Source organism: Chrysemys picta, chromosome 17, assembly GCF_011386835.1.
Source record: "Chrysemys picta bellii isolate R12L10 chromosome 17, ASM1138683v2, whole genome shotgun sequence".
NCBI lineage: Eukaryota > Metazoa > Chordata > Testudines > Emydidae > Chrysemys > Chrysemys picta.
This window is the reverse complement of record NC_088807.1, coordinates 236,625-257,366: the sequence shown is the minus strand read 5'-3', so window position 1 is coordinate 257,366 and position 20,742 is coordinate 236,625. Positions and strand designations below refer to the sequence as shown.

The 20,742-nt window shown below is 46.0% G+C and overlaps 1 long non-coding RNA gene across 4 annotated transcripts in view; it reads right to left on the bottom strand.

The window, feature by feature from the left end:
- The window catches only part of LOC101945990 (uncharacterized), a 332,752-nt gene that overhangs the window by 301,546 nt on the left and 10,464 nt on the right, over positions 1-20,742 (bottom strand). For all 4 annotated transcript variants that reach the window (XR_010593504.1, XR_010593507.1, XR_010593505.1 and 1 more), the window contains exon 2: positions 6,950-7,065. This is a non-coding gene — a long non-coding RNA (uncharacterized LOC101945990). The remainder of the gene's footprint in view (positions 1-6,949; positions 7,066-20,742) is intronic.

Genomic DNA, 20,742 nt, shown 5'->3' with positions numbered 1-20,742 from the left:
CAGATGACATAAAATATGTGCTGTGCAGAACCAATGATCATTTTTTTTTATCTCAGCCGTGCAGGCAGAGTTCCCCTTGTACAGTTTCGGTAAAGGATGTTATCCCTGGAAATAAATTTAAATGGCCATGCAATTCCCTTAGCTTTATTTTCTAGACACCGAGTATAGTTTAAAGCAGCCTGTTAGGTACTGTGCTGTATGTTTACTCCTGAGGATTAGATGCATGTGTATAGTTCTATTGTGCTACTTCTGAATTGTGTTGCTGAAGGTCAGATGCAACCAGCTATTGAATACATGACATCTGAGAAATGGAAGCCAACTTACACCTACTCAGAAACCTTGAGGGAAGCGGAATGTCTTTATTGTAGGTAATCTGGTCGCTGGAATACTCCCTTTCATTTTGCAAACTCTGATGTGCTTTTTTGTCTCTGTAGAAGTTTGTTCACAGCATTACAGTGAAAACACTTTGCATAGTCATTATCCCTGGTCCATCCTGAATGGAGTGAGGAACATTAAGATGATTTTGGTTTTTTAAACAGAGGGTCAGATTTCAGCCTTTTCACTCTATTCACACATATAATCTGAGCTCAGGGTTAAGAAGATTTGAGTTTCTAACCCTCTTTCTGTCAGGCAGAGGTGTAGGGTTAGCTGGAATATTTTGGAAGAGAGAGCAGCAAAACCCCTGTTTGTACCCCCTCAAAAACATTTAAAAGATTTAAAAAAAAAAATAGTTATTCCTGTCACACACTACACTCCGATTTCTTTGAGTCTCTTGCCCTCCTATAATGTTCCTAAGAGGAGGGTGTGGTACATTTGTGACTCCTGTATTGTTTTCCTTTTCATTATATCATTTAAATTTCCATTGACTGGGGGAATGGCAGATTGTACCCTCCCAGCTTGCAATATGAGGAAATATATGCCCTTCAGATCTGTAGTATTTCCAGCCTACCCCGATAGACCTGCTGCAGATTTTCTACATCCTTTATTTTATTATGGGACCAGGGCTTGGTTTGAGATGGAAAAAAAGTATAGTGCTTCGCTCGGGTTGCATTCGTAGAACCTAACTTTGATCACACAGGCCCAGAGCAGCTGGATGTTTGGGCTAAAATAATCCTAGGCATTCTGTTGGTGGTTACGTTTTCACAAGTGTCTAAGGCCCAGATTTCTAAAGGTACTTAGGCACTGTGGCACTCAGACGCAGGAAGACAATTGCATTGATTCCAATTCTGAAGGTTCTCTTCTCAGTCTGGAAGAGCTACAAAAAGAGGGTAAAATTTTAAAGTTTAAATAGACACAAATTTTGGGGGTCCACTTGAGGCACCTAAAGCTGTTTTTTCAGAGGTGCTGATTACCCACAACTCCAGTTGACATGAGTGGGAGCTGCAGGTGCTTAGGACCGCAGAAAATTGGGCCCAAGGTGGGGATCCAAACAGGGAGGCACTCTATTGAAAAATGTTACTTTTTTAAAAATAGAATCATCAGCTCTGCCCAGTTTGATGGGGTCAGCAAAGAAGTGCAGGGTAGGTGTGTGATGTATAAGTGTACTTGGCCAGTACTGCCTCACTCCAACACCTGAGTGACCATTTCTGACATTTTTATATTGAACTAAGTATCCACACACCATTTCAGTTTTCCTCCTGCAGCTTTCTCCCCCACCTAGAGGCTTATCATACAGAAGGATATTTGTGCTGATGAGGCCCTGGATTGGAGTAGTTTGGCAGGAACATTCGCTTTCATCTCCGAAGTCACACAGTGTATTGCAGACAAGCTGTAATCGACTGCCAAAAAGTGTTCTCTGGTAAGTTCTTACAAGCACTTTGCAGGCTGGTAAAAGCAGAAGCTGGGGCCCACCGCATCAATAATACAGAATAAAATCTTCTAATCTGATTTCTGAAGAGTATTGGAGGTCCCCTCCCTTCCATTGCAATTCTAACTACATGGCCCTGAGAAGATCCTTCTTCTGAGATGAAATCCTCTCATGAAAAGCAGGAGGTCCAAGACTGAAATCTGCCATGGCTCAGAATGCAAAGCAGAAGAATGTTTGCTACACTAAGTAAAGTACTAAAGGAAGCCAAGATACAAGAGTTGTTCCCAGCAAATCTCATGTTTTCAGTGACCTTCATGGAATATTTAGAAACATCTGGTTAAATGGCTTCTTAAATCTATAATTACATTATAGATAATGTGTTTAATGCCTATTTTGCCACAGTCATATCTAAAAAAATTAACTGTGATCAGCTACTTAATAATTAATAGTAACAACAAGGGGGAAGGAACACAAGTCAGAACAGGGAAACAGGTTAAAGAATATTTAGATAAATTAGATGTAGTCAAGTCAGCAGGGTCTGACAAAATTCACCCTAGGGTACTTAAGTACTAGCTGAACTAGTTTCTGAACCATTAACAATTATCTTTGAGAACTCATGGAGGATGGGTAATCCCTGAGGACTGAAGGGCAAACATAGTATCTATCTTTAAAAAGCGGAACAAAGAGGGCTCAGGAATTATAGACCAGTCAGCCTGACTTCAATACCGGGACAGATACTCGAACAAATTATTAAACAATCAATTTGCAAGCACCTAGAGGATCCTAGGGTCATAAGGATAGCTAACATGGTTTGTCAAGAACAATTCATGCCAAACCAACTTAATTTCCTTCTCTGATAGGGTTACTGGCCAAGTGGATGAGGGAGAAGTTGTAGAAATGTCTTATCTTGATTTTAATAAAGCTCTTGAAAGAGTCCCACATGACATTCTCATAAGCAAACTAGGGAAATGTGGTCCTGATGAAGTTACTATATGGTAACTATAAAAACCAGTTGGTTTTTCAACCAGTTGTGCACTCAACTCAGAGGGGACTTATCAATGGTAGGCAATCAAATTGGGAGGACTCAGCTAAGGGGCTACCACAGGGGTCTGTTCTGGGTCTGGTACTATTCAACACTTTAATTCATGACTTGGATAATGGAGTGGAGAGTACGATTATAAAAATCTGTGGATGACACCAAGCTCGGAGAGGCTATAAGCACTTTGGAGGATAGGATTATAATTCAAAGTGACTTTGATAAATTGGAGATTCAATAGAGACAAGTGCAAAGTGCGACACTTAGGAAGGAAAAAATAAAATTCACAACTAGAAAATTGGAAATAACTGTCTAGACATTAGTATTGCAGAAAGCGATCAGGGGTTACAGGGGATCACAAACTGAAGATAAGCCAACAGTGTGATCCAGTTGTGAAAAAAAGCTAATATTCTGGGATGTAAAATATGGGAAGTAACTGCTCCTCTCTACTTGGCACTGGTGGGGCCCCACTTGGAATACTATGCCCAGTTTTGGGGGGCCACGTGTTAAGAAAGATGTAGACAAATGGAGAGAGTTCAGAGGAGAGAAACAAAGGTGATAAAAGGGTTCAAAAATCTGACTATGAGAAAAGACAACTGAGGGGGGAACTGATAACAGTCTTCAAATATAATAAGGACTGGCACAAAGAGGACAGAGATCAATTGTCCTACCTTCAGTGCACATGGAGAAAGAGAACTAATGGGCATAGTCAAGCAGGGAACCAGGGTAACCCCTTACATACTGGGAGTTAAGGAGCTTATTTACACGCCAAGCACCTTCCCACTGGCATTGTGGGGACCACCACCACCAGCCCAGGTAGGAGCTACCGGAATAATTTTCAGAGTAGCAGCCGTGTTAGTCTGTATCCGCAAAAAGAAGAACAGGAGTACTTGTGGCACCTTAGAGACTAACAAATTTATTAGAGCATAAGCTTTCGTGGACTACAGCCCACTTGTGGCCACTGACCTTCCCTGAGTCCCTTTCCCCATTTTTTAAATGTTACTTTCCTGGCCCCTCACTTGATTTAGGCTCTCAGGCTCCAATCCTTGGGTCTGGCTAAGCAGAGCCGGACGTAGGAATCAAGAGAAAGGGGAAACAGTGGCTTTATATTGCCCCTTTACACTACCTTTGTCCCTCGGGCAGGCTGGGGGGGGGGGGAAAATCAGTCCTCAGTGCAGGTCACAGCAGCCTCAGGATTGTTAAAACGTGGGCTGTCTGCTAGCTTCCCCCCAAGGGGCTGTCACAGCTGTCAGGGATTGCTAGAGCAAAGTGCAGTCTTCCCGCCGCCCCCAACACACCTGCTATGCCAGGGAAGATGCCACAGATTGGGGTCTATGCACAGTGCCCTCCATAGTCCATGTGGCGCGGCTCTGGCCACAGGCTGAACTAGAAAGTAGGTGAGGGCTGCATGGCAGCCTGGCACCCAAGCCCTGGTTTGGGCTAGACATCAGGGTTCATTTTTCCAGACTTTCTACCTGAATACTCGATGTCTATCGGGTGGGCTGAGAACCAAATCGAGAACCAGTTATATCATCAAGTGCATGGAGATTTGGAAAGGGTTAACATTTGCCTCTGGGATACTGTGCAGTTCAGAGGTTGCACTCTACTTTAGCAGAGCCTGTTTCCTTCTCTGACCAAGCTGGAGGGAAAGCAGAGTGAGAAAGCCTGAAAGGTGTGAGACTCTTTGGCTTCCAGTGCTGGCTCTTTGAGGCTCTGCTGTGGCATGGGATGCCTTGATAAAGAACTGCAAATAGAAAGCGGTCAGGAGAGAAGACCTCAGCTTTAACAGGGGACTCTGGGGGAGGAGACCCAGCAAGCAGGACTGAAACAAACTAGCCAGAGAAAACTAAATCCATATACCCAGCAACGGAGACAAAATATCCCAAGCTCCAGGCCTTTACGGGTCTCTTAGACTATTTCCCTTTGTGCAGATCATGTCTCTTCTGCATCATTAATGAAGCCTTTTTATTTCATTAAATTTTAAGAAATGCCACATTACACACGTAGCCAAATGCAAAGATTAGCAAAGGGAAAAATCTGTTTCTGGTCAGTGACTACAATGCAGTGCCATCTGCTGGGGGCTGCAAGCCAGCTGCCTGTAGTTATCATTCAAGCAAAACCCAAGCCCCCCCCCCCCAAAGTATCATTTGTGTTTGGCAGTGCTTTGGCCCAGTATATTTTTGTACAGTGGTTTGCAAACTAGGAACCACCCTGAACTATCTAACTGGAGTAACCATGGACCTGGATAAGACATGCCGCTATATGCCATTGATGCAGAAAAAAATTGCTGACACGTGGAATCACCTAAGAATGCTACAAACTCCCTGAAATGCAAACAGAAAGTGTCAGGCTAACATCAGGGAGAGATGAACTAGAGGTGCACATGAGAATGCGTGCACACAAACACACACACACACGCACGCACCCACCCACCCCCACTATTTCCACACAGCTGCTCTCACTTTTTACAAAGATAAGACCTCCCTAGTCAATTTAAAGAGTTTCTCTGACACTAATTTGAGGAGAAGGATGCAAAAAGGCAGTGACACACTGAGCTATCTGTGCTCATGTCTCATGACATGCTCGAAGGACAAACTTTTAAACCAGCCTGTCAGAATCTGATTTTGCAGAAGTGTTGGTAGCTTGGACACTCAGAAGCAACTTGATGTATTTATCTCAGGAAACTGTTTCAAGGAGCAGATGAACAAACAAAGAGAGCATAAAGAAGCACAGTGCCCCTCCAATCTCTCTGTTCTTTACCTGAGGAATTTGCTTTTCCTTATGTGGAGTTTGCTTTCATCGTAGTCACGAATGTGCATTTATCCACAATCAGAATACCTTGGCCATTTCTGTTCTAAAAAGGCTCAGAACTGGAAGAGCAAGGGTCTGTGGGTGGGAAGTGAGGGACAATGATAAAGCAGCAGGGTCAGGGGAAGCCTAGGGCTGGGATAGCAGGGAGGCTTTGGGTCAGGATTGAGCTCTGCCAATGCCCGGGGGGAGAAGAGGGGCAGGACTGGAATAGCAGCAGGGGCAGTGGGCTGTGCGAGGGAAACGTCACAGTGCCTGCCTACAGCATGGCTAACTTTAAACAGAGTAATTAGTCTCATTTTCATATGAATTTGTTGTTTGTAAGTGTTGTGATTCATTACCACTCCAGTTCCATTGAACTCATCACTGATGTAATGATATAAAAACAGAATGAGCTCAACATGGAGTCTCTTTCCTTGGCCATGGGGAGGTTACCAATTAGCTCACCTGGTACAGATCCTGCAGCTAAAAGGGCCCTGGGTTGCATCTCAGTTTTGAGCGTGCATACCGTCGCAGGCAAGGCTTTGATTGGCAATAGCATCCATAATAATTAGCAAGCTAACAAAACAGGGCTGGAATCACCCCAGCTTTACTTGTGGAAAATTCCTGCTTCTCTTCTATTTTTAATGTGAAATATGAAATATAAAGTATAGCAACATTAAACAAAAAAAAAAAAAGGGGGGGGGGAAATTCAGCCCTGTACAGAGGGCCAGCACAAGGCCCAGATAGTACTTAAGTCCTACTAAAGCCATTAATTTTAAACAAAATATAAAGCTAAGACATGACGGACCATTGTTAGGAGAGGCTTTTCCTCTTGGTGACAGCATTCTGGACTCCGAGCAATGGGTGCCTTATAAATGTGTGAAATAATAATTACTATTCAGTGTGGCATTAACATGAAAACAGGCAATTGTATGAAGTTGTCCATTTTTAAAAATTTCCAAATGTTTTATGGAATAAACTCTATTTTCACTTGAACCACATGTGGTCCTATACCAAGAGTCCTGTTGTTATGGACTGTCTTCCTGTTATTTTCTCTCCTTGTCTTAGTCCCCTGCAGTCTCAAAGACGGCCGGTTTCCCTTTCCTTTCATGTGGTTCAGGGCCCCCAATTCTGATCAGAGATGCACTGTGTTTTTCAACACACTCTTGAGCTCTGCTCAGAATTGGTCCCCAAGTGTTTTCAGAACAGCAATGCAATCCTGCTCTAAGCTGTCACATGTGTCTAGTTAAACAGGAATTTGTCACTTCTTCCCTATGTCCCTGGCAGCCCTTGGGATCGCTTTTTGCATTGCTTACCTCTTAAATTTCCTTTATCTTGAGATCAAACATTAGTGATTTCCCAGGGAAGATTCATAGCAGCAGCAGGCCTGTTCCATATTCTTTATTTAGGGAATCAGGATAAAAGGCAGGTACTAAAACAAAACAAAAACAGAGAAGTGCTTTGTGTTTGTTTTCTTAAGACTGGGTCACACAGTCATTCCATTTGCTATGAGATAGCTCATAGTTATGGATTTTATCATTGCTGCACGAGAACTCTTTGGACACAGATCAGAGAATGTGACAGTCATGCATATCAGCAATAAGACTAACCCTGTGAAGTTATAAAAAATAAAACAAAAATCCTACACCTTTTTTTGGAGTCAGCTCAAAATATGGGTCTTGGTTCCTGGACTCCCCCACTTAAATGCAGTTCATGTTCCTACAGCTAAACTATTAATGTAAGTATAAATAGGTTGTCAATAATGCAAAGGTACAGTTAAACAAAACACACTGCACCGGAGTTTATAAACAGGCTGAGAGGATGCCACTGAACTCTATTAATTCCCCACTCTGAAGTGACTGTGGTGCCTTGGCATTGTTTCTTTTAATGCTTTGCACAGGTAGATACTACTGTTACCTAGAGTAATAAATGATGACTATTTAACGATCCCACCCTGCACATCTCACTCTGCAGGTCAGAAAGGTCTTGTATTTTTCAACAGAAATGGGAGCAAATTTCACCACAATTGAAACAGTTTTTAGTCATGGCACAAAAAACTAGGCAGAATCAGGAGCTTCTGCAGGGTAGAGAATAAGATCAGAGCTAATCACAGGTATTATGGTATTGGGTAACTAGAAACACATTCAGAAAAAAGTCCAGTGGATTGTCTCTGATGTGGAATCCCAGGCACTTCCTACAAGCTTCTAGACTCCATGTTACAGACTAACTGAAGCATTTTCTCTCTCCCCAACTCCCCAGCCCCCCTTTTTGCAGCAGAGCTGCTAGTAATGAAGGTATAGTTTGTTCTTCAAAATGTGCCTCCTTTGCTTTAGATGCTGAATCATGGTGCAAAGACCTAACACTTCATCTGCAGGACTCCAATTCTCATCTTTTGTACCATCTCCAACTGGTGCATGTGGTAGCTTCAAGTTTTCTTAGGCCTGGTCTATACTACCCGCCTGAATCGGCGGGTAGAAATCGACCTCTCGGGGATCGATTTATCGCGTCCCGTCGGGACGCGACAATCGATTCCCGAATCGGCGCTCTAACTCCACCAGCGGAGGTGGTAGTAAGCGCCGCCGACAAAAAGCGGCAGAAGTCGATTTTGCCGCTGTCCTCACAACGGGGTAAGTCGGCTGCAATACGTCAAATTCAGCTACGCTATTCACGTAGCTGAATTTGCGTATCTTAAATCGACTCCCCGCTGTAGTGTAGATGTACCCTTAGAAATTCTGGCCCTGATCTGCTCCTGTAGCCACCCGATGAAAGAACGTGGAATATGAGGGGGATCTGGAGAAAGGCGGTCAGGTTTCAGGATGGATTTAGTTGGGTGTGACAGCAGAGATTCAAGGTAGCGGCCTTGGCAGCTACTTGACAAAACACAGGCCTCTTCCCATGTGATACTAGCCTCTATGCACACTCAACACAGATCTCTTTCCTGTATCACTTACTGCTTCCAAAACAAAGTGTCCCGTCCCCCAGCATGGAGTATCCCCAAGTGGCTCAGAGAGTCACTGTAATCCTGGTGCAGTGGGCACAACCAGGAAAAATGGGGGGTGGCCAATGCATCTCTGTACCCTGGAAATCTCCAGCTGCTAGAATGACTCCTGGGTGTGTGTGCAGCCAACATAGTTTGGAACTGGCCTGATGTCTACTGGCCCCATAACTCACAGGAAGGGGGTGCCCACTTTGCATTCCCTACCTGAATGATGCCTAGCCCAGAAGGCCCATGCCTCAGGCTCTTTGATTCCCAATCTTGGAAGCTGATCCCTTCTCATTGATTTTTGCCAGCGAAACGGGTTATTGCTGCCTCTCAGCAGGTAGCGTATTAATTTTCTGTGACATCTGAATTTGTTACCCAAGTTAACATCATTCAGTTTGTCAGGTCCTGGGGAGAATGACAGAGCCAACGGAAATTGCTCTGGCATTAATTACACACTATATCCTCTGCAGCAGTTAATCCTGATGATGAGATGCCCCTACTGCAGTAGATGCACTGTTAATGCAATAAGACAAAAATTTTAAACTAGACCAGGGGGTTGCAAACTGGCACATTCATCACTGTTGTGCTGTTGCCGCCAGAGTCCCAGTGTTTGAAGTTGCACTGAAACAAAGAGAGCAATTCCAGATTTAGGGCTATGCTTCCATCCAGCACTCTGGGAAGTATGATCCCAGGGAGAAACAGCGTCATGTTGCACAGCTGCTCCTTCTGAGAGGCCTCTTTTGATGCTACTTTTACAGGACCAGTGCCACAGAAATCACCTAGCCCTGAATTGTCCCCTCTGGATCCACATGGGATGGATTTGAAGCTGCCCTGTAATAATTTATTAATAGTGTATGTTGGCCTGCCTATTGAGATGTTACTGTATGAATATATTGGTTTAATTTAATAGGGGGCTGTTGGGAAAAACAAGCAGGAAGGGAAAGAATGGCTCAGGATAAACCACTTCTCAGCAAACACTTGAGAGTTGTTAAGAGACGATGCCAGGATAGGAAAAGGCCTGAGAATGCAGAAGAACAGAAGACCTCTGGCAGTTTAAAAAAGGTCGGTCAGTCTTTCTCTCAAAAGAGGTTCAAGGGAACCAGACAGACACAGGAACCTGATAGGGATGGGGCGGGTGTGAAGAAGTTAGGCCTGCCATCAGGGGATGGTAAAACTATAGATACACACATACATAGACAGTTTTAAAATCCTTTTTTTCTAAATGTTCTGTTCCTAAGATTACACAACACTTCGATTTAAGACTATCTTCTCACTGTATAGCATCTGTAGCACCCCGAAAGGGAAGAAATGCAAGTGCCAGAACCCAATGGGGCCTTCTGGGTAAGCAGGGTTGGTACACAGGGTACCGTCACACAAGGGTTGGTCTAAGAGTGGGAGAACTGTGGAGTGCCACCCCAAGAGACCTGAAGGCATGAGGCCTGACATTTGAGGGGGTGCACTCAGAGAAACCAGAAAGGGGACAGAGATGCAGCTAACCCTGTAACTGGGACGCCTTGCATGAAAGGGATTGTGCACAAGGCATCAACATGCTACCAGCACAGATTTGGGGCTTGAGCCATCTCCCACCCCAAAGCTCCCAGCAGGTGCTCCGTATGGATTGATTTAAATCACCAAACTGGAAACCTTGATAAAAACAAATCAGTTTTAATTTTGTTTTGCATTTGTACTTTGTTATTTTGCTAAAGAAAGGTCAATTCACATCAGTTGGTACTTTTTAGTTAATGAGGATAGACTATATCTATACACATATCTTTATTTAAGCAATTATATAGCTTAGCACACATTTATTGAGATTCTTAATTTTTATAGTTTTATTACATTAGAAAATGGTGAATGACTCATTTCTTATTTACTAGATATGATTAATTTTTCACTTGTAATTTGTGTCAAACTGCATTTGGATGGAAATTGAAGGAATTCAATTACAAATGCACAAACAGCATTTTAAAATTGTTTTCATTAGTTAAATACAACTAGATTAAGGTGCTGAATACATAGGAAAAAGTATCATGTTTTGCAAGTATTATCTGCATTTAGTGAATTGAACTGGTTGTTTCAGGTCACCGTGTCCGTCGAGATTTTAGAACTAGTAGATCTCATTCTCTTAAACCTAGTTTTATTCATAGGTTGGGGGAGGAAAATAAGCATTCCTGTGATTTCAGCTCCCAAGCAGCATCTCAACTTTGAATGACCTAGTCATTGAATTGCACTAGTTGAATAAACTGAAAAGAAGAAAATACTCTCTCTGCATCTTCAGAAGAGGCTACTGCTGTCAACAGTTGGTTTACACCCCTTCAACAAATTCTGGTTCCAAGTGCTTACCAGTGACTTCCATCAATTCAGTGGTTTGACTCTTTTTAAAATTTCAGCAGCAAACGTGTTTAGTATTTTTTAATTTCATTTACATTATTTTAACAGATTATATGAAGTTTAAGGCTGAACATGGGTTGTCAATTTCAAAATTTAAAATTAAATAAATTTTTAAAAAGAAATGTATTTAAGTACAAAAATCCATACCGTGGTTCCATGGTAGGAGAGAGTGGTGGAGACAGGCTAGAGCCAGCAGAATTTGTACCTAATCCCCGGTCTAGCCCCAGAGCTATTCCCCAGGAAAAATAATACAGCCTCGGATGATGTGATCTTCTCCACATATTCCTCACCCCTTCCCTGTGACAAATAAAGGAAAAGAGAGCTAATAGGACCAGGCTGTTGGGGGGAGCCCTGTTAAGAGCTGCACCCAAAAAGCCTCTTGCAGTGCACAACAAGACATTTTATTGGTCCTACAAACAGGGCCGGCTCCAGGTTTTTGGCCGCCCCAAGCAGCCAAAAAAAAAAAAAAGCCACGATCGCGATCTACGGCAGCAATTCGGCAGGAGGTCCTTTGCTCCCAGCGGGAGTGAGGGACCGTCTGCCGAATTGCCGCCGAATACCTGGACGTGCCGCCCCTCACCGGAGCGGCCGCCCCAAGCACCTGCTTGTCAGGCTGGTGCCTGGAGCCGGCCCTGCTACAAAACCCAGATATACTTGGTATACTTGTGTTGGTGTCACTAGGCATCACCCTAAGTAACTCGGAGGGGTGGGGGGAGGGGGTGGAAGACCACAAGAGTCGATGAAGCCCCCCCGCTCTAGGCCAAAGTGAACCAAAGCCCCTCCATGTTAAACTTTACTAACCTCACAGCCAGCAGCTGGAAAGCGGTAGTAATAAGGGGAACCTACATGCTTCTAGCTGAAGGACAAAATAACTTGCAGAAGGGAACATTGCGAACAAGCTACACAGCCAAGGTCGTTTAATGTAACTGCTACAGGGGGAGGAAGGGGGGGAGGTAGGGAAGGAAGGGGGGAGGAAGGAAAGGATAAAAAGGGAAAAACTGCTTGTATCAGCGCACTTGATTTGAGACATGCTGGTCTCCTAGTGCCTATTCAGAGCTCTTGAATAAACTTTGTCTGCTTCTCCACCCTGGTGTATTCATTGGCACGAAGCACACCGGGCAACGAACCCCACTGTTGCCCCCCTCGGGCCCTCTGTGCCGGCAACAGTTTTGGCGTCCCTGGGTGGACCCGAGGCTGAAATTTAGCCTTGCCCGGATCCCTCCCGGCGGCCGATGGGTTGCGGCGACGACCGACGCCCATCGTGCACCGGTGACTTCATGGGGGACCTCGGTGGAGATGCGGTTTGATCTACCCTGGAGGGCACAACGGTGCAACGCGCTCGGATAGTGAAGAAGCGGTTGCGGGTGACGGTGCGGAACCGGTCCCTTGGATAAGGTAGGAACAGTCCAGTGGTGTGGACTTTTGCCTGTTAGAACCTGGGGACGCCCAGTGTCACCCTAGGCCATGGGGCAGGAACAGAGTACGACAGGCAGGGTACGGTGTATGCTCTTAGAATGCATTCTAGCAAATTGGAAAGTGTTTGACGCAAATCCAATAACTAAAAGTAGATTAAAAAGGTTCTGTACAATAGACTGGCCTCAATATCAGCTAGAGGACCAGGAAAGGTGGCCACCGGAAGGATCACTTAATTATAACACGATCCTTCAATTACTCCTGTTTTGTCAGCGAACAGGTAAATGGAACAAACATATGCATGCGCAATTGTTTATGGCTTTACAAAATAGAACAGATATTTTGCAAAAGTGTAATTTGACTCCGACAGGCCGGTAGTAGCTACTGTTAGTCCCCAGAATCCACTCACAGCTGTAATGGCAGGTCCGGTGTCCCCTTCAGCTAGAACACTCCTACCATATAAAGAAAGGGTGTCTCGGGTTCCAGAAATCGCCCCCTTGGTGGGATTTTATCCGTTGATCACCGAGATCGTGGTGTTCAGACATGGCTCGGATAGAAATCAGGCCACTGCTATGCAGGTCTACACCCATGTGCCTTTTAACCTAGTCGACCTAGCAGCCTTTAAGGCACAGGCAGGGGAATTCTCCACAAACCCAAGCAAGTTTATCTCAGTTTTTGAAGGATGTCTGGCCAGCCACAAGCCTGACTGGGATGACTGTAATATCCTCAGGAGGATCCTGTTGTCTGAGGTGGAGCGAAATCAGGTTATGTCTAAAGCAAGGGAGGAGGCACAGTGGAGACATGACCTGGATCCATATCACGTCCCGGTGCCCACGGACATGGTCCCCCTAGCAGATCCCAGGTGGAACCCTAATGACCCTGCGGGCCAAACCCGTCTCACCTCCTACAAAGGACTGCTTTTACATGGTCTCCGCCATTCGGCTGTCCGACACAACAATTGGGCCAGGCCGTATGAACTAATACAGGAGCCAAAGAAAAGTCCAGTTGCTTTTCTGCAGCGTATTAGGGACACAATCCGACAAAATACTAATGCAAATCCCGACGATCAAGCAACTAATGCAATTATAAAGGGTATTTTTACCAGCCGTGTGGCCCCTGACATTAAAAGAAAACTACAAAAAAAGAAGGATTTAATGGGCATGTTCATGGCACAGATCCTGGAAACCGCAAATAGGGCTTATACCCTTAAAGAGGAAAAAACAAAGAAAAGAGGCAAGTTAAAATGATAGTAGCGGCAGTGCAGGCTGGCACTAAGGAACGGCCATGGGAAGGTGGTAGGAGCCGGGGAGTAAGGGGCTGTGGACGCAGGCACCTTGGCCCGCAGGAAAGGCGTCTGGGTCGCAATCAGTGTGCTATATGCCGGCAGGAGGGACACTGGAAAAAGGACTGCCCCGAGGGGGAAAGCACCCCTATGATGGCGACGGAGGATCACGAATAGGGGTGTCAGGGAAAACGAACCATCCAGCCCCCGGAACCCCGAGTAAAAATGCGGGTGGGAAATTCGGAAATAGAGTTTTTGGTAGACTCTGGGGCGGCACGAACCGCCGTAAACCACCCCCTTCAGCTGCCTGTGGCAGAGTCCCTCACCGTGGTGGGTGCCACAGGGAAAGGAACCAAGTGTCCAGTGTATGCCCCAGCGGAATGCGCTTTGGAAAACTAAACTCTATCTCACAAACTGGTCTACCTCCCCGATTGTCCAACGCCTCTACTGGAACGGGACCTGCTTTGTCGCTTAGGCGCCACTCTGCATTTCACTCAAGATGAAGTAACCCTTACCTTACTCCCCCGAGAATTCCTGGATAATGACCCTTGCAATTGAGCCCTCAGCCATGCAAGCCCCAGAGTGAAACCAGTGGAAGGACCAGGTATATCTTCTGGTATGGGCGTCTGGGGTCCCAGGAAAGGCGCCCATCAAACTCCTGTTAATGTTCGGCTCTTGCCAGGAAAAGGCCCGGTGCAAATCCGTCAGTATCCAATCAAAAGGGAAGCCAGAAAGGGACTGCAGGAGGCTATAAACCAGTTCCTAAAGTACGGGGTACTTTAAGAATGCCAGTCAGCTTGGAACACTCCCATCTTGCCTGTACGAAAGCCCAATCGCACATATCGGCTGGTCCAGGACCTAAGGGCGGTCAATGAACGGGTTAAGACTCTGCACCCCCTTGTCCCAAACCCATATACCTTGCTGGCCTCTATAGGGGGGCAGTATACCCATTTTTCGGTCCTAGATTTAAAAGACGCTTTCTTCACGATTCCGGTCGACTCCCAATCTCAGGAAATTTTCTCCTTCGAGTGGGAGGACAAAAGGAGGGTTAAAAAGCAGCTTTGCTGGACAGTGTTGGCCCAGGAATTTAAAAATTCCCCCACCCTTTTTGGCCAGACTCTGGCCAGAGATTTGGAGGAGTGGAACAATGAGGACAAGGTCCTCCTCCTGCAATATGTAGATGACTTGTTAATTGCCGCTGTGGGTCTAACCTCTTGCCTTAAAGCCACTGTGAGCCTCCTGAAGTTTGTTGGACTCCAAGGATATCAAGTAGCACGGAGTAAGGCTCAAATTGCCCTCCCAGAAGTACAATACTTAAGGTTTCACATAAGGCAGGGGAAGTATCATCTTTCAAACAAAAGGAAGAAAGCTATCTGCCAAGTTCCTATCCCAAGCAATCATAAAGGGCTTAGGGCATTTCTGGGTGTGGCAGGCTTCTGCAAAATATGGATCCCAGAGTTTGGACTGTGGGCTAAACCCTTGTACAAATGCGTTAAGAGAGCGAATCACGACCCTTTCACTGGTCCTCAGAAGCCGACAAAGCATTTAAGGTTTTAAAAAGAAAACTGATGGAAGCCCCAGCCCTGGGTCTGCCAGATCTCTCTAAGCCATTTCAACTGTAGGTACATGAACAAAAAGGGGTGGCCCTGGGAGTGCTTACTCAGTTATTAGGCACCTGGAAACGTCCCGTGGCCTACTTTTCCAAACAACTGGATCAAGTTGCCCAGGAGTGGCCGGCATGTTTACGGGCGGTCGCAGCAACTGCCCTAGTGCTTGGGGAAGCTGAAAAACTGACACTGGGGGAAACTGTGCAAGTGTATACTCCCCATATGGGCCAAGCCCTGCTTGGCACTAAGGGTCGTCTCTGGCTTATCCAGGATCGGGTAGCTCGGTATCAGGCCAAACTTTTAGAAAATCCTAAAGTTACCCTACAGACCTGCCCCTCCCTCAACCCAGCCACCATGTTGCCAGAAACAAAAGAACAGGAACACAATTGCTTGGATGTAATAAATGCCCAATACTCCAGCCGCCCGGATTTAAAAAAATCAACCACTCCCGAATGCTAATTATGAGTGGTATACCGACGGCAGTAGTACAGTTATAAACGGGCAAAGGAGGGCCGGCTATGCTGTTGTAACTCTCCACGAAACCGTGGAAGCAGAGGGTTTGCCTGCTGGGACATCAGCCCAGCTGGCTGAATTGGTAGCCTTAACCCGTGCACTTAAACTGTCAAAAAGAAAAAGAGTTAACCTTTTTACTAATTCCAGATATGCTTTTGGAGTGCTACACGCTCATGCAGGTCTGTGGAAGCAGAGAGGAATGCTGACAGCCCAAGGCTCTCCGGTCAAGCGTGGACCCCAGATTCTCCGGCTCCTGGAAGCTGTACAACTCCCCTTGGCAGTGGCACACTGTAAGGCTCATCAAAGGAAAGATCAAAATGTGGCTAGCGGTAATGCCAGGGCGGATAGGAAGGCCAAGCCAGCTGCTACCCTGAAGCCACTAAAAGATAAAAATGCCCATATGCATGCCTGTGATGTTATTGACGTAAACTGCGACCATCTAGATCATTGTTGCAACCAAGGTCCTGTAGTGGCATCCAAATCTTGTATAAAGGGGATCAAATGGGGTGTCTAAGACAAGGTTATGGTTTACTGGTTATGATTATGCTGTCTATATGTGTGTATCAGTGAGGTAGTTGAAGTTATGAATATTGGCTCTATACTGTCTGTATGGCAAACTTATGCTGTGCTTCTGGGTGACATCCCAGACAAGCTGGGGTTAGCTCTGCCTAGCCTGCTTGATGGCCCATTAAGGGCCATCAGCTATACAATGGACCCATTAAGAGAAGGCAAATATGCCTTCAGACTCAGCAAAGTATGCAGGAACTGGCCCATGTAACTCCAGACTCCATTTTGCTGTAATTTTCCACAGTAAGAACAAAGAGGTGTTCTTACACCTGGAAAAGACTATATAAGGCTGATGCCTCATCTCTATTTTGTCTTCAATCCTGCTTCTTATCTCTGGAGGGACTTTGCTACAAACTGAAGCTCTGAACAAAGGACTGAGGACCCATCCCAGCTGGGGATGTTCCAGAGACTTGATTTGAACCTGCAGTTTATTCCATCACTGCTACAAGCCTGAACCAAGAACTTTGCCATTACTGTATGTAATTGATTCCATTTAACCAATTCTAACTCTCATCTCTATCTTTTTCCTTTTATGAATAAACCTTTAGATTTTAGATTCTAAGGGATTGGCAACAGCGTGATTTGTGGGAAAGATCTGAGTTGTATATTGACCTGGGTCTGGGGCTTGGTCCTTTGGGATCGAGAGAACCTTTTTTGTGTATATTGGGATATTGGTTTTCATAACCATTTGTCCCCATAACGAATGGCACTGGTGGTGATACTGGAAAAATGGAGTGTCTAAGGGAATTGTTTGTGTGACTTGTGGTTAGCCAGTGGGGTGAAACCAAAGTCCTCTTTGTCTGGCTGGTTTGGTTTGCCTGAGAGGTGGAGAAACCCCAGCCTTGGGCTGTAACTGCCCTGTTTTAGCAATTTGTCCTGAATTGGCACTTTCAGTTGGATTTCACTTTCAGTTCAGCCAGAACCGCATTGTCACAATGCCCTCATCCCATCAGTGGGGGAGTTCCCGGCCCCTCAGTACTCTCACAAAAAAAGAAACCTGGCCCACACGCTTGGGCTCCAAAAAAAGGAGGGATGGCTCCACTCCACGGAAGGAAAAATCCTCCTACCAAAGAATCTAATACGGCCAGTGCTACAAAAACTACATCAGACCACCCACACCGGAAAAAAGGCTCTAACCCAGCTCACGAATAAATATTTCCTAATCTCTGGACTCCGACCCCTGGCCTCCCAGGTACAGGCCGAATGCTTAGTTTGCCAAAAGAACAACCCCCGACCGGGACTTTCAGTACCACCCGCTTGTCTGGAACCCACCCCGGTCCAGGACTGGTTTGGCAAATAGATTTTACTGAGTTCCCCCTAACCCAAGAGTTTAAATACCTCCTCGTCTTGGTGAATCAATTCAGCGGATGGCCCAAAGCCTTCCCATGCCGTAACAACACTGCCAAAACGGTGGCCCTCAAATTTGTCAAGGAGATCATTCCCCGCTTCGGGCTCCCCCAGTGGATGGAATCTGACAACGGAACACACTTCACGTCACAAGTCGTTCAAAAAAATATCGGATGCCCTACAAATCCCCTGGAAGCTCCACACGCCATGGCGACCGCAGGCCAGTGGGGTAGTGGAGCGTACAAATCAGACTCTTAAGCGACACCTCTCAAAGGTCTGTCAGGAGGCTTCTCTTCGATGGCCTGATGCTTTGCCCCTCGTTTTGCTTCGCGTCCGCGCTCTCCCTAAGGGCAGATTAGGGCTCAGTCCCTTCGAGATTATGTTTAAAAGGGCATGGCCTCTGAACGGTACACCGGTTCTGGCAGGGGAGTGGGAAATGGGGTATGGTTTCTTATCTCAGTACATGTGCTCTCTGTCTGCTGTTCTTTCTTCTCTCCACAGGTACACCAAAGATTCACAGCCTCTTCCACTGGATGCCCCGATCCACTCCTTGCAGCCAAGCAATTCCGTACTCATTCGGACCTGGAAGGACAAGCCTCTCCAAGAGCGGTGGAAGGGACCCCACACTGTCCTGTTGGTTTCCCATACAGCAGCAAAGGTCAAAGGACACAAGAACTGGATTCATCACTCCCGTCTGAAAGCAGTGGACCATCCAGCCTGCTGAAAAAACTTTCAGCGACGATCTGGGACTTAAACTGTTATTTAAGCGACAATAAGATTTGCTGGAAATGCCTTGTGCTCCCTTTGGACAGTCGCAGCGCACTCTTCGCGAGAACTCTGAGCATTGGTTGTGTTTGTTTTCAGGTGGCCAGCCTAATCTATTGGCCTGGTCCCTTTTGTTTCTAATCTGTCCGCTGTTGGTAATTATTCTTTTGTGGGCATTTGGGAAATTGTAATTGCAGCATGGGTTCAGGTCCAGGGTCTGCCACCATGCTGCTTTGTGCCATGGGAGCATTCCTCTCGTTAACTCCCGTTTCCCCCCAAGCACATGCGGGATGGGGAGGAATCTCTAACAACTTGGAAACAAACATGTATGAGGCCCTGAAGGTTGCCTTTGCCCGGGAATTCAATCTCTCCAATTGTTGAATATGTTCCCAAATCCCTCACCATTCAGCAGGGCTACCCTGAAGAGCCATTCCCCAAAATCGGTCCGACACCTGTCAGCTCTGGCTGGCATGGAACTTTTCTAAGCTTGGGGACAAAGCGGTAAAACAAAACTGTACCATAAAAGCCCCCTTTAGCCTGCTAGAAAATGACACCTGGAGGCCATTTATTAATGCTACCACCATTCCACAAGCCATTAAATTAGCCTCATCCCCTGTGGGCCTGTTATGTTACCAAAAATCTAAGCAAAGCAACACCGGCATCCTTCCCTGGTGGTGTGCCGGCAATAGTACCTGCTAATACTACCTGTCCCCTAATACTAACACCAGCATGCCCCTGTATAACGCCACAGGTCACCGGGTGGGCAACGTGCCCCAAACCTTTTCACAATAGTCGGCAAGCCTAAGTAAAAGCGGCAACAATTCCAGGTTAGGGAATGGCCAAATGTATTATATATGTGTCCACAGCGCCTATAAAACACTGCCCAACCACTGGTATGGTAGCTGTTACCTAGGGTTTCTGGCCCCTCCTCTGCAAGTTCTCCCCCAGGTCCCAAGTGGCCGTCCCCGACGGTGCTGGTCTCTATATGCCACCCCTGAACCTATTAGCAAAGGAAATCAACTTGGTATAATTCTCCTCCCGTCCTATGGCATGGGACGACTGGCCCAGCTCTATAAAAGCTCTCTGTATTCCTTACCCAGTTTGCCAATAACACCCTGGCCATAAAAAAAGGCATAAGCTCCAAGCTGTACCAGCTTCGATTGCTGGCTCTGCAAAATCGCCAGGCCCTAAATTATGTCCTGGCCTCCCAGGGCAAAGCATGTGCCCTTATCGGTAATAAATGCTGCACATACGTCCCAAATAACGCAAAGGACATTAACAAGCACATCCTGTCCTCTGAACAGGCCTTCAATCGGTGAAAGGCCCAGAAACAAAAACCCACTCTATTTAATACCCTCTGGAGCTGGCTCCCTAGCCTAGGGGGCTTGGGAGGTGGTCTTGTCCGCCTCCTGCTTACTGGTATCGTACTTTGTTTCCTCACCCTAGCTCTCTTCTCATGCCTGAAATGTTTAATGGTTAAAGTATGTTCCACCTCTAAAAGTCAAAACACCTCCTTTTTCCCTTTAATCAATAATCCTACGACCATGGCCTTAAGTCACATTTTGTCCCCAAATTATGAGAGAAAACTCAAGCCGGTGCCTTTTGAGTGTTCTCAAAGGAGGGAGTTGTTGGTGTCACTAGGCATCACACACAAGGCAACATGAGGATTTGGGAAGACTCTAATAGGAAGGAGATCCTTACAGAGATACAGACCTCTTCCTCCCCAGATCTCCCTCCTATGTGTTTTACTATTGCAGAAAGTGACCTGGCCCAAGGGCCTGTCCAAAGAACTCCGAGTGCCAATTACTGGGTAGGCAGGTCTTTAGGGAAGAAGGTGTCATGTAACCATGGGCAGGTCACCAGACTGGGTGCCTCAGTCCCTCCGGCAGGTTTAGCACACCAGCAGCAGAGAGAAAAAACCAGCATCCCTAATTCCCAAAGAGGAACCGGAGTTACAGAATTCGGATCTGGGTTTTTTCCAGAGAGAGGATCAGAGCTGTAGTTTTAGCTCAGCCTAGGGGTCAAGTGCAGAGTTCCCATTGGGTGCACTCATATGCAGAATTCTGGTTCAGACCCATCTTTACTCATTACCCCTTTACATAGGGGGTTCATCAACCCCAGCCTAATTTTGCTTTTTCTTAAATCTTTTGACTAGCCCTCTGTGAAGTGTGACAGGCTTTACACAGAACTAAGCAGAGATATTTCTCATCAGAAGCTGCATCCATTTTCTTTTCACTGAAG